Source organism: Hordeum vulgare, chromosome 6H (genome assembly GCF_904849725.1).
Source record: "Hordeum vulgare subsp. vulgare chromosome 6H, MorexV3_pseudomolecules_assembly, whole genome shotgun sequence".
Taxonomy (NCBI): domain Eukaryota; kingdom Viridiplantae; phylum Streptophyta; class Magnoliopsida; order Poales; family Poaceae; genus Hordeum; species Hordeum vulgare.
In genome coordinates this window covers 294194835-294207334 of record NC_058523.1, presented here as the reverse complement: position 1 = coordinate 294207334, position 12500 = coordinate 294194835, and positions in this window count along the sequence as shown.

The following is a 12500-nucleotide window of genomic DNA, read 5'->3' as shown; positions in this document are numbered from 1 at the left end:
GATTTACTCTCGAAAGCTCTGAGGAATTGGGTTGCTCTTATGACAAGTGTTAGTTTCTAACGGAGCAGCCGACCAACTAGTGGTTGTGGGGGGCGGCTATTTATAGCCTGGGAGCATCCCGACATGATTTGACATTAATGCCCTTAAACAATATGACCGTTGGAGTGGATAAGATCAGTGACTTGGCGTGGCTTATCGAAACGGTCGGGACTCTCAACTGTGAGAGTCCTCATGTCACTCATATTCCTCACTTGAGGCTTTTGGTAGGATTTGGCTTGGGTTGAGCATCATGAGGAAATCCATTCATAGTGTTACTTTGACCCCCTTTAACAGTACGGTGTTCCTATTCATCAAATGCGAAGAAAGTAAAACAGAAAACGTAAATCTTCACGCTTCAATTTCTTCAGAACGATTTTCTTCAGGAACCCCCGATCTTCTCAATATCAATATCTTCATGACGAATATCAATTTCATCGCAAATTCTTCGCGATTCATTTCTTCAGCTTCAGACCAATTTCTTCAACTGAAGACATATATTTTTAGGGGTCGATATTCTTCAAATATCTCAAACTCCTCAATGACTAATAGATCCTGTGTACACTTAAAAACACATTAGATACTTAACCTATAAGTCTTCAAACCACCAAAATCACTAAGGGGCACTAGATGCACTTACAATCTCCCCCTTTTTGGTGGTTGATGACAATTAGGTTAAGTCTTCAACAGGGATCGAAAATATGAAGTGTAAATACTCATTTGAGGAATTTGAAAACAAGATTCACAGAGACTCCCCCTGAAGATGTGCATACCTTGAGGATTTTGCTTTTATAGCATATGCACATTGATGATTTATATCATGGAGATCTCCCCCTGAATCTTGTAAATCATGCATACATATAACATATCATATGAAGAAAATGAAGATGCATGATGGCAAATGGTATCTGACGAATTCCAGCATGCGTGCATTAAAACTTGAGGAATAAGCATGTGAAGAAAAACGTTCAAACAGCGTCAGAGTACCATCGGGCTTAAGTTACAACTCATTACATAAAAACTTCAGAAGAGCCAAGAGTTTGTAACTTAAATATAGTTCATAAACTCCAAAAATAAATCCCGTTTGAAGACTAACTCTCAAGTTTCTCCCCCTTTGTCATCAAGGGACAAAAAGGGACAAACTGAGGACTAACGCTCGTGAAGACTTCATTGCTGGGCAGTTGATGAAGATCCTTGGCGCTTCTTGGGTGTAGTCTTCTTCCTTGGGCCTGTTGCGGTGTCGAGCTGTTCGTCATCAGATTCGGCGGTGCGGAAGGACGAGAAGGAACTGTCTTCAAGATCTGGCACTGGAATGGGCCTGAACTTCTTCTTGGGAGGCCACGACCAGTCAAAGTCCTGCTCAAAGTTCAATTCTTCAAGCTCGGTCTGGGTCTTCAGATGTGCAAGGGTAGCCCAGGTGTGATCAAAAACCTCATGCAGATAGTGATGATTAAGTTTCACAGAGTTCTGTGTCTCAGTGGGGGTTTTCACAATGGCACCAAACTGGCGTTTGACCCATTTCTGGTTGTGATCCACCTTCTGATGAAGACTGACGAGAAGCTCTCTGGTGTTTAGCACGCGAGGAGGAACAGGGCTTGGTGGACGAGTCTCACTGTCGTCCCATGAGGAATATGCATCTGGTTCTTTGAACTGGCCATCAAGGGTCCTGCTTCCTTCATCAATCACATACTTTCCTTTTCCCTCAATGGGCTCGAAAGTCTTCTTGTTGACCCGGATAGGAGGCATATAACCAACATGGTTCTGGAAATCTGCGTGAAAGTTGATGCGTGTCCTTGTCCTGAGGAATCTCATGATCCATGGTGCATAGATTTTGTGATCATAGGGGCACATTGCATTGTCAGCCAAAGTCCTCAAGAACAAATCATGGATATTCATGGGGATACCGTGAATGATGTTGAAGAGGATGTTCTTCATGAGGCCGACGACATCTTCGTCATCATCATGGCCTTTGATTGGCGCTAGCACACTGCAGAGAATGCGGTAGACATACCGGGGTGTGTACTTTAGCTCATGGACGAGGAATGTGGTTCTTGAGGGTTTTCCTGCAGCCAAAGGCTTCATGAGGACTTCCATCATTCCATTTGGCAGCTCACGCTCGCCATAAAGCTTCACTGCCCCTTCTGAAGGAATTGGTACGGGCAGTTCTCTGAGGAGTTCAGACGCTCGAGCCTTGTAGTGAGTATTTTGAGTCATCCAGTCGAACACGCAAGTGTTGATGTCATCAGCATTGCCCGAGATGTGCAGAGTTGAATAGAACTGAAGAATTAGCTCACTATTCCAATCTGATATGTCGGAGCACATAGAGAGCAAACCTGCATCATGTAGTACACTGAGGACTGGTTCCATGCAGGGAATTTCTTCAAGGTCAGCATGAGGAATGTGCCTGTGCTGGAATATCTTGTTGCGGCCACAGAGCACAGAAGCATAGTAGTTCATATGCGTCCTTGTCCAAAACTTCAAATGCCTCATTTGAGGCTTGTCATAAGGATTCTCTCCGATGAAATACATACGTTCCTCAAAGAAATTCTCTTTCTGAAACTTGGGCCTCTTCGAGAATGGCAGGCGCTGAACTGGATTTAGATTGTGCTGAGGAATGGAAGGGGAAACAACCATGGCAGATTCTGGGTTGAGGACAATGAATTCATTGTCAGGGGCGGGAACATTTTCTTCAGCAGTTTCCTCAGGATGAGGAATTTCTTGTTCTAGCTGAGCATCAGGCTGAGGAATTTCTTCATCCTTCCCAGCTTGAGGAGTTTGATCAGCTTGTTCAGTGGGAGGAGCCTGCTCAGACTGGACATTTTCTTCAGCTTGATTTTCATCAGCTGACTTTGTGGCAGAACCAGATTCATCAGCTGCTGCAGCTGAGGCTTCAGTAGTCTCTTTCTGAGGAATATGAGGTTGAGGACTGTCATCAATCTGTATTTCCTCATCAGTATGCTCCTCAGAGGCAACATCCTTAATTTCCTCATCTGCCCTCGTAATGTGGTCACCAACGACGACCATTTGAAATGAGGGTGCAACATTAAGAGGCACCGGGTCCAGTGGGGCAGATTCTTCAATTTCCTTGAGGCGTTTTGCCTCAATCGTTTCTTGTACTGAGGAAGATTTTCTCTTCTTCGCTTCCTTCTCAGCAGCCCTTGTATTTTTCGCGTCTGATGCAGACGGGATTAACTTCTTCACCTTTGATGTTTTAGGGGAAGGTGTATTCTTAACAGATTCTTCACCTGGCAGTGAGGAACCAGCTGGAACATAGTCATCAGCCTGCTTTGGTGAAGCAGCTGGATCGGTAGCAGTTTCATCAGGAGCAGTCTCAGTGATGATTTCTTCAATGGCCGGCTCATCAGCACGGCGCTCTTGGTATTGTTCCTCAGCTTGAGGAATTTCCTTCTCAACAGGAGATGCATCTTTTGGCTGTTCAACCAGGGGCTGAGGAGTTGGTGCTGGTGGGGGGTGACGTCTGTTGTAGTCATCAACAGCACTAGTGGCTAGCTTGATGAAATTGCTTTTGATGCTTGTTCGATCTGACAGTTTCTCACACTTGTCAGTCAAAACTTGCAGTTCTACCTGGGTGGACACCAATGCTTGAGGCGTCAGTTTGAGAACATTTTGCCTGAGGAATTTCTCCTTTCTGGCCTTTGCAATCTTTGCCTGCTTGGCCTTCTGTTCCTTCCACTTGGCTTCATTTATGAAAGTAGCCACCATGTGGCTGACACCAGGAGGAAGTTTCAAATCATCAATAGGTGTGTTTGGGTCTTCGTACCACACATTGATGAAATCGAGGAGGACCTTGGGGTCCATTGCCAGAGGAATAGCACTGCCTGATGCTTGTGCTACCCTTTCTTGCTTGTTCCTGATGATGGCTTCCAGAGTTTCATCATCATATTCTTCACTTCCCTCTGATGCAGACGGGACTGTGATGATTTTGCTTGGGCTGGGCAGAGGTGCAGGTTCAGTAGTAGCCAAAGTCTTCACATGGGGTGTTGAAGACTTTGTCTCCGAGCTAGTTGCAGCTGGGAGTGAGGAGCTAGAGCTGGCAGTCGTAGTCTTCACGACTTTCTTCTGTACTGGCTTTGGAGGTGGAGCTGAGGCTTTGGTGTAGATGAGATTGGTGCTGAGGGTTTTGGCGCTGATGGTTTTGATGTGGACGGTTTTGGAACCGAGGGTTTTGGAGCTGAGGGTTTGGTGACTGAAGCCTGTGCAAACTTTTCTTGGGGTTTTGAAGCTTTTGCCTTTGCTGGCACATACTTTGGTTGAGGAATCTCGGAGCCTGAGGTTTCTGTTGCTGAGGAATGAGCAGCACCGGAGGCAGCAGCTGAAGATTCATGAAATTTCTTCACTGCTGTTTCTGCTTGCTTCTTGAGCTTGGCCAGATGCCTTTCTTTTTCCTCTGGGTAGTCATCAAGTGTCATAAGACTTGAGGGATGAGCAACTTGATGATCCTCAAGCGGGGCCCTTCTGCCAGGAGGCTTCAAGGCGAATTTCTTCGCATACTTTGGAGTCACAAACCTGTACTCCTTCCACTCTTTTGCCCATCTGCGTTCAATTTTCTGCAACCTAATCTTCCTTTTAGGCATAGTCTCAGGTTCATCATCAGGTGTGCAGTAGCCCATGTATATGTCATCAGGAATGTCCACAGCTGTGTTCTGCTCCAGTTTCTTTCCTCCCTTCTGTTTCCTTTCTTCCTCCATTTTCTTCAGACGAGGAACTTTCTGAGGATTTTGAACTCTTGAGGATTCTGATGAGCCTTGAAGAGATTCTTCCAGAAACACTGCAAATGAGTTAATGTTATGAGAACCGAGAGATTCATCAGCTGACATGTGTGTACCTGTGAACAGAGTATAGTTGCGAGGAATTTGGAGAGGTCATATGCGTTCTCAAATTTGAAGAAAAAGGAAAGGTTTGACAGTTTGAGGAATATAACCAGTGGTTGAGGAATTTGCTTAAGCATTCTGTTCTTGGGTTCCAGAGTTGTACAGATCCGAAAATTCGCACAATTGAGGAATCTCGTGAAAATCTTAGATGCTTAGCTAGTTCATCAATGATTGTGGTGATGGATAGTGTGTGAGGAATCATGTGTGCATCGTATCTTGAAGAAAAACAGATTTCACAAGGGAGAGGTAAAATTTTAGATCTAATCTGTTGTAAAAATGGGATATATTTACCCTGGAAGGTGCGAACGAAGAACACAAAAAGGTGGCGTTGAAGAGGCTCTTCGGTCAAGTGTCCAATGTACCCTAACTTGGCAGCAGAGGACGTCTACGGCGGCGGCGGACGTAGATGTTCCGTCTCCGGCGTGATCCTGGCGGCGAGAAGGTTGAGGCAGTGAAGCTCTTCCTTGCCGGCGTCAAGACTTCCAGCGGTGGCGCTAGGGTTCGGTGTGCTGTGGCAGGAGAGCGAGGAGGCGAAGAAGATGATACCGAGGGGGTTAAGGACATATTTATAGCCCGAAAGTTACTGTTTGGCGCGAAAGTTTCGGACCGAATAGCCCTTGCCTCTACGTCTCCGCAGGACACGTGTAGCTCTCGTACGATGCGGTGGAGATAGTGGAGATCGTGGCTATCCAATCGTGCGAAGTGGGGGTTCAGTTACTGTTCCTTTGAAGAAAACTATTTTTCAAAGATTTGAGGATTTTCGTTACAAAATCATCAGCTGACAAGGATGCAGTGAGGATTTGGAACAAAGTTTCAAGTAGAACGCATATGAAGAATTGAATAGACTGGATAAGTATAGCATAGAGGGAAGATCGGGTCCGATCACATTCACTTAGCAGAAACATCAACTTGAAGAAATAGCAATAAGTGAATGCTGTTGAGGACTAGAAATCTCAGTCTACCTAGGCAAATGAAAGTCATCAAGTGTTTTTGAAGATTTTGCAATAGATCATCACAATGAAGAACAACTGTTTTGAAGAAAAATGCATTGTGAGGAATTTGATCATTTGAAGAAAATCAACCTGAGGAATTTCACATTGGGCGGTGGCGTTGCCCACCATATAAGAAAGTTGATTACAGACGCCGCGTACAATTGTCGTAGGGCCCTGAGAATCAATTTCTTCGTTAATTTCTTCACATTCAGAGTTACTTTCTTCATCGGTTGAAGAAAATCGTTTCATCATGTGTTGCACATCTAAGTCATCAACTTTGCATAAGTGTTAGGATGTGTGCATGTTTTTACAAAACATTTGAAGACTCTAAGATATTTAGCTCACACCGCAACTTGCAAAATCTTTTCTCATCCAAGGGCTTAGTGAAGATATCAGCCAGTTGATCATCAGTTTTCACATGGTCGATGAGGATATTGCCCTTGAGGACATGGTCCCGAAGAAAATGATGACGAATCTGGATGTGCTTGGTCTTCGAGTGCTGTACTGGGTTGTAGGCAATCTTGATAGCACTCTCATTGTCACAGTAGAGAGGCACATTCTTCATGTTGATGCCGTAGTCCTTGAGGGTTTGCTTCATCCATAGTAATTGAGCACAGCAAGAACCAGCAGCAATGTACTCAGCTTCGGCAGTGGAGAGTGATACGTAGTTCTGCTTCTTTGAGGACCAGCAAACAAGTGATCTTCCGAGGAAATGGCATGTGCCAGATGTTGACTTGCGATCCACACGGTCACCAGCATAGTCTGAATCAGAATACCCTACCAGATGAAGATTGGAGCCCTTGGGATACCATAATCCTAGTGTTGGTGTGTGAGCTAAGTATCGAGGAATATGTTTCACAACCTTATGGTGTGATTCCTTCGGTTTTGCTTGAAAACGTGCACACATGCAAACACTAAGCATTATGTCTGGCCTAGATGCACATAGATACAATAGAGAGCCAATCATAGAACGGTATACCTGCTGATCGAAATCTTTAGCATTTTCATCAGTGCCGAGGTGACCGTTGGTAGGCATTGGAGTCTTGGCACCTTTGCATTCATGCATGTCGAATTTCCTCAGAACATCCTTGAGGTATTTCTCCTGTGATATCAAGATTCCATTGTTTTGTTGACGAATTTGAAGACCTAAGAAGAATTTCAGCTCCCCCATCATAGACATCTGATATTCTTCACTCATCATATAGGCAAATTCATCACTGTATCTTTTGTCAGTACAACCAAATATGATATCATCAACATAAATTTGACATACAAACAGTTCATTATCATAGGATTTTGTGAAAAGAGTTGGATCGAGTGAACCAGGTTTGAAGCCTTTCTTCATGAGGAATTCCTTCAATGTATCATACCATGCCCGAGGGGCTTGCTTGAGACCATATAGCGCCTTTTTGAGTCTGAAGACTTTGTCTGGATTCTTTGGATCCTCAAAAGCTGGGGGCTGAGCAACATATACTTCTTCCTCAAGCTTACCAACGAGGAATGCACTTTTCACATCCATTTGATATAAGATGATGTTATGATGATTAGCATAAGAAAGTAGAATTCGAATAGCTTCAAGTCTAGCAACAGGTGCAAAAGTTTCATCGAAATCTATTCCTTCAACCTGGGTGTAGCCTTGGGCTACAAGTCGTGCCTTGTTCCTCACCACTTGACCGTCCTCATCTTGCTTGTTTCGGAAAATCCACTTGGTGCCGATGATGTTATGCTTGCGAGGATCGGGTCGTTTGACGAGCTCCCAAACGTCATTCAGCTTGAATTGAAGAAGTTCGTCTTGCATGGCTTGGATCCACTCCGGTTCCAGAAAAGCCTCAGCTACTTTTGAGGGTTCTGTGATAGATACAAAAGATAAATGCCCACAAAAGTTAACTAAGTGTGAAGCTTTTGAGCGAGTGAGAGGACCTGGCGCGTTGATGTCGTTGAGGATTTTGTCAAGTTCTACTTCATTTGCAATCCTCGGATGAGCTGGTTGAGGATTTTGTCTGGGCTGAGGAAGTGGTGTTGTTGCAATTTCCTCAGGAGCATCTTCTTGGTTTCTGTCAGCGATAGGGATTATTTCTTCTTCAATTTCCTCAGTGGGAACAATGTCTTCAGTAGGCTTAAGCTTTATTGCTTCCTCAGGGGACAGTTTATCTGGATCAGAAGGCAATTGCTCTCTTTGCGAGCCATTAGTTTCATCGAACCGCACATCTACAGTCTCAGCAACTTTGTTCTGATAGTTGTTGAAGACATTGTAGGTGTGCGAGTCCTTTCCATAACCGAGCATAAAACCTTCATGTGCCTTGGGTGCAAATTTTGAGCTATGGTGAGGATCTCTAATCCAGCATTTTGCACCGAAGACTTTGAAATAACTTACATTGGGTTTCTTCTCAGTGAGGAGTTCATATGAGGTTTTCTTGAGGAATTTGTGAAGATATACCCTGTTGATGATATGGCATGCAGTGTTGATTGCTTCAGGCCAGAAGCGACGAGGAGTCTGATATTCTTCAAGCATAGTTCTTGCCATTTCAACCAGAGTCCTGTTCTTTCTTTCGACAACACCATTCTGCTGAGGAGTATAAGGAGCAGACAATTCGTGAGTAATACCAAGTTCATCAAGATAATCATCAAGACCAGTGTTCTTGAACTCGGTTACATTATCACTCCTAATATGTTTGATCTTGATGTCGACGTTCGTCGAGGCCCTTGAAGAAAATCGTTTGAAGATTTCCTGCACTTCAGTTTTATACACTATGATATGCACCCAAGTGTATCTGGAATAATCATCAACTATGACAAAGCCATATAGAGATGCTGCATTGGTTAGTGTTGCATAGTGAGTAGGTCCAAACAAATCCATATGAAGGAATTCAAATGGACGGGTAGTGGTCATGATGGTTTTGGAGGGATGCTTGGATCTGGTCATTTTCCCAGACTCACAAGCACCACATAGATGATCCTTGAGGAATTTGACTGATTCGATGCCAATGACATGCCTCTTCTTTGCTAGTGTGTGCAAATTCCTCATGCCTGCATGACCTAGTCTTCTGTGCCACAGCCATCCTTTTGAGGTTTTTGCTAGTAAGCAAGTAGCTGGTTGAGGACGTGTAGAGAAGTCAACAATGTACAAATCCCCTTTTCTTACACCTTCGAAGACTTTGGATCTGTCAGATTCCATGATGACTACACATCTATATCTACCAAAGATAACAATCATATCAAGATCACAAAGCATCGATACTGACATGAGGTTAAAACCAAGGGATTCAACAAGCATCACTTTGTCCATATGCCTATCCTTGGAAATAGCTACTTTGCCAAGTCCCAATACCTTGCTTTTACCTTTATCAGCATATGTGATTTGCTTCAGAGGTGATGGAGTTAGTGGCATATTCATCAGTAGGCTTTTATCACCAGTCATGTGATGTGTGCAGCCACTATCGAGAACCCACTCAGTATTTTTGGGTTTGTCATCCTGCAGATGAATTAGTACAGCTTACCATCTCATATGCTTCAATTTTGAAGAATATGATACAAATATCATCATAACAGAAATGTAAGGACGTGTGAAATATTTCTATTTCATCAATCATTAGCTTGCGTCCTATCAAGCATTTCCTCAGGTCTCCAACAAATTCTTCAGATGATGATTTTCATCTGGAGACCTGACCTGCAAAAGTGATTAGTTTGATTTCTTCACCACCCACATATGAAGGGGTGGCAAAGCGTTCATCATCCTTCGAGCACCATATGAGAAAGGTGGCATTGAAGCTAATGCACTTCTCTTAACAGTAGGGGGGTTAAAGTACTCATATGAGTATGCAGAGAACTGGTTTGAGGATTTATGAACATAATGATTTGAAGAATAGCGCTCATAATCATATTCCTTGTAGTTTCCCTGCATGTTAGACGCATAAGCACGGGTATGAGCATAGTTTTGACCAGTTGAGGATTTTGATCCTCTTGAAGACTTTGGTCCTCCTAAGGAATTTGATCTGGGGTTCAGATTCTTTAGAGGTGATGTCATGAGGACATTTACTTGAAGATTTTCAAGACAACTTTTGGGAATCCAGATTTTCCTCAAAGGAGGGCCATTTCTGCAGTTAGTTCCAACATATCGAGCAAATACTTCACCAGATTGATTTTTGAACAGTTTATAGTTGGAATCAAATGACTCATCAGAGGAATAGGATAATTCACATGAGAAGCCAGTTAGATTAGATGGATCAAAAGGAGGCCCAGTAGCAGCAACCCATGAGGTTTTGGGATACTGCTCAGGTTTCCAATAAGATCCATCAGCATTCAGTTTCCTCTCAAAGGCAATTCCTTCTTTCCTCGGTTTCCTGTTCAAGATCTTCTTTTTGAGCACATCACAAAGGATTTGATGTCCTTTAAGGCTTTTGTACATGCCTGTCAAGTACAATTCCTTCAACCCTGCATTTTCATCTGTGACATTTGTGTTTTCCTCAAGTGAGGAAATAGACACAACAGGTGCAGTTGAAGAATTTGTAGCAGTGGTAGCATTTGAAGATTCTGGTGAAGAATTAGCAGTTTCACGATCAATGCATTTAAGACATGGAGGAATAAATTCAACTTGACTAGCGCTGATCTGTTGAGCTAGTAACGAATCATTTTCAGTACGAAGATCATCATAAGACATCCTCAGCTTCTCAAGATCAAGCTTCCTTTGAAGAAATTCGTAGGAAAGCTTCTCGTGATCAGTGAGAAGTGTATCATAACGATCCTGAAGAATATCAAATCTAGACTGAAGATTTTTCATGTCATCAGCTAGGATTTGATTAAGATTCATTTCATCATTCAACAGATCATCACTTTTGTCTAGCAGTTTTTGAAGCTTTTCTAGAGCAGTTTGTTGTTTAGTGGCAATGATGGCAAGTTTACTGTAACTGGGTTTTTTGTAATCATCATGTTCACAGTCACTTGAATCAGAGGAGGAGGCATTATGTGATACCTTTGAACCTTTTTCCATGAAGCAATAGGTTGGAGCGAAGTCATCAGCATAGTCATCAGTATGGATGGTGCACTCATTTTCTTCAATATTGAAGATTGACTTGCTGACGAAATTGGTTGCTAGTGCAAGACTAGCCTGTCCAGATTCTGAATCTTCTCCAGAGCCTTCTTCATCATCACATTCTTCTGATTCTACCTCGGAATCCATTTCCTTGCCAATAAGTGCCCGAGCCTTTCTGAAGCTAGTCTTCTTGTGTGAGGAAGACTTTGAAGATGTGGATTTTGAGGATTTCTTCTTCTTCCTTGAGTCATCAAAACTGTCATCCTTGTATTTCTTCTTCTTTGATTCCTTTCCCCAGCGAGGACAATCAGCAATGTAATGACCTGATTTCTTGCACTTGTGACAGGTCCGTTTCTTGTAGTCCTCAGATGCAGATTCTGATTTCCTCATGTCTCTTCTTGATGATTTACCGAACTAGCCTCGTCGTGTAAATCTCTGGAATTTCCTCACAAGCATTGCAAGCTCCTGTCCAAATTCTTCAGGGTCACAACTGCTGTCATCTGTTTCTTCTTCAGATGAGGAAATTGCTCTAGCCTTCAGTGCTCGTGGTCTGGAATAGCTTGGTCCATATAGATCTCTCTTTTCTTCTTGCTGGAATTCATGAGTATTTAGCCTTTCAAGAATATCAGCTGGATCTAGCATCTTGTAGTCTGGTCTTTCTTGAATCATCAGAACTAGAGTATCAAATGAAGGATCCAAGGATCTCAGCAGTTTCTTCACCACTTCGTGATCAGTGATGTCTCGAGCTCCCAGTGCTTGCAGTTCATTTGATATATCAGTGAGGCGATCAAAGGTGTATTGGCAGCATTCATTGTCATGTCTCTTGAAGCGATTGAAGAGATTTCGAAGAATATCAACACGAGAGTCACGCTGGGTTGATACTCCTTCATTTACCTTGCACAATCTCTCCCAGATCAGTGTTGTAGATCCCAAAGCACTTACTCTTCCAAACTGACCTGGGCTCAAATAGCCACAGATGATGTTCTTCGCTTGAGAATCGAGTTGCTTAAATCTCTTCACATCAGCTGCAGTGACACTAGCAGAAACGAGGGGAACGCCATTTTCCACAATATACCAGAGATCATTGTCAATTGCTTGCAGATGCAGTTGCATTTTGTTCTTCCAGAAAGGAAAGTTCTTCCCTTCGTAGGTGGGACATGGTGGAGTCACCTTGAACATGCCTGCAGTCGACATAACTAAAACTCCAGGTGGTTAAACCAAAATCACACAGAACAAGGGAGTACCTTGCTCTGATACCAATTGAAAGTGCGTTATATCGACTAGAGGGGGGGTGAATAGGAGATTTTTAGAATTTCATCGCTGAGGAAATTCCTTTTGAGGAAATTCCTCACTGATGACTAACTTACAGCGGAAACAGTTAAGGATCAGTTGTGCAATCGTTCACAATGGCAGTATTACAGAGTGAAGATTATGAAAACAGATTGCACAGCAAGCAGGCACGCAGAATACAGATGATGATTTACTCAAGTGAAGAATTTGGGGTTGAGGAAATTCAGAGAAAGTCTTCAGCAAATTCCTCAAACAGTCACA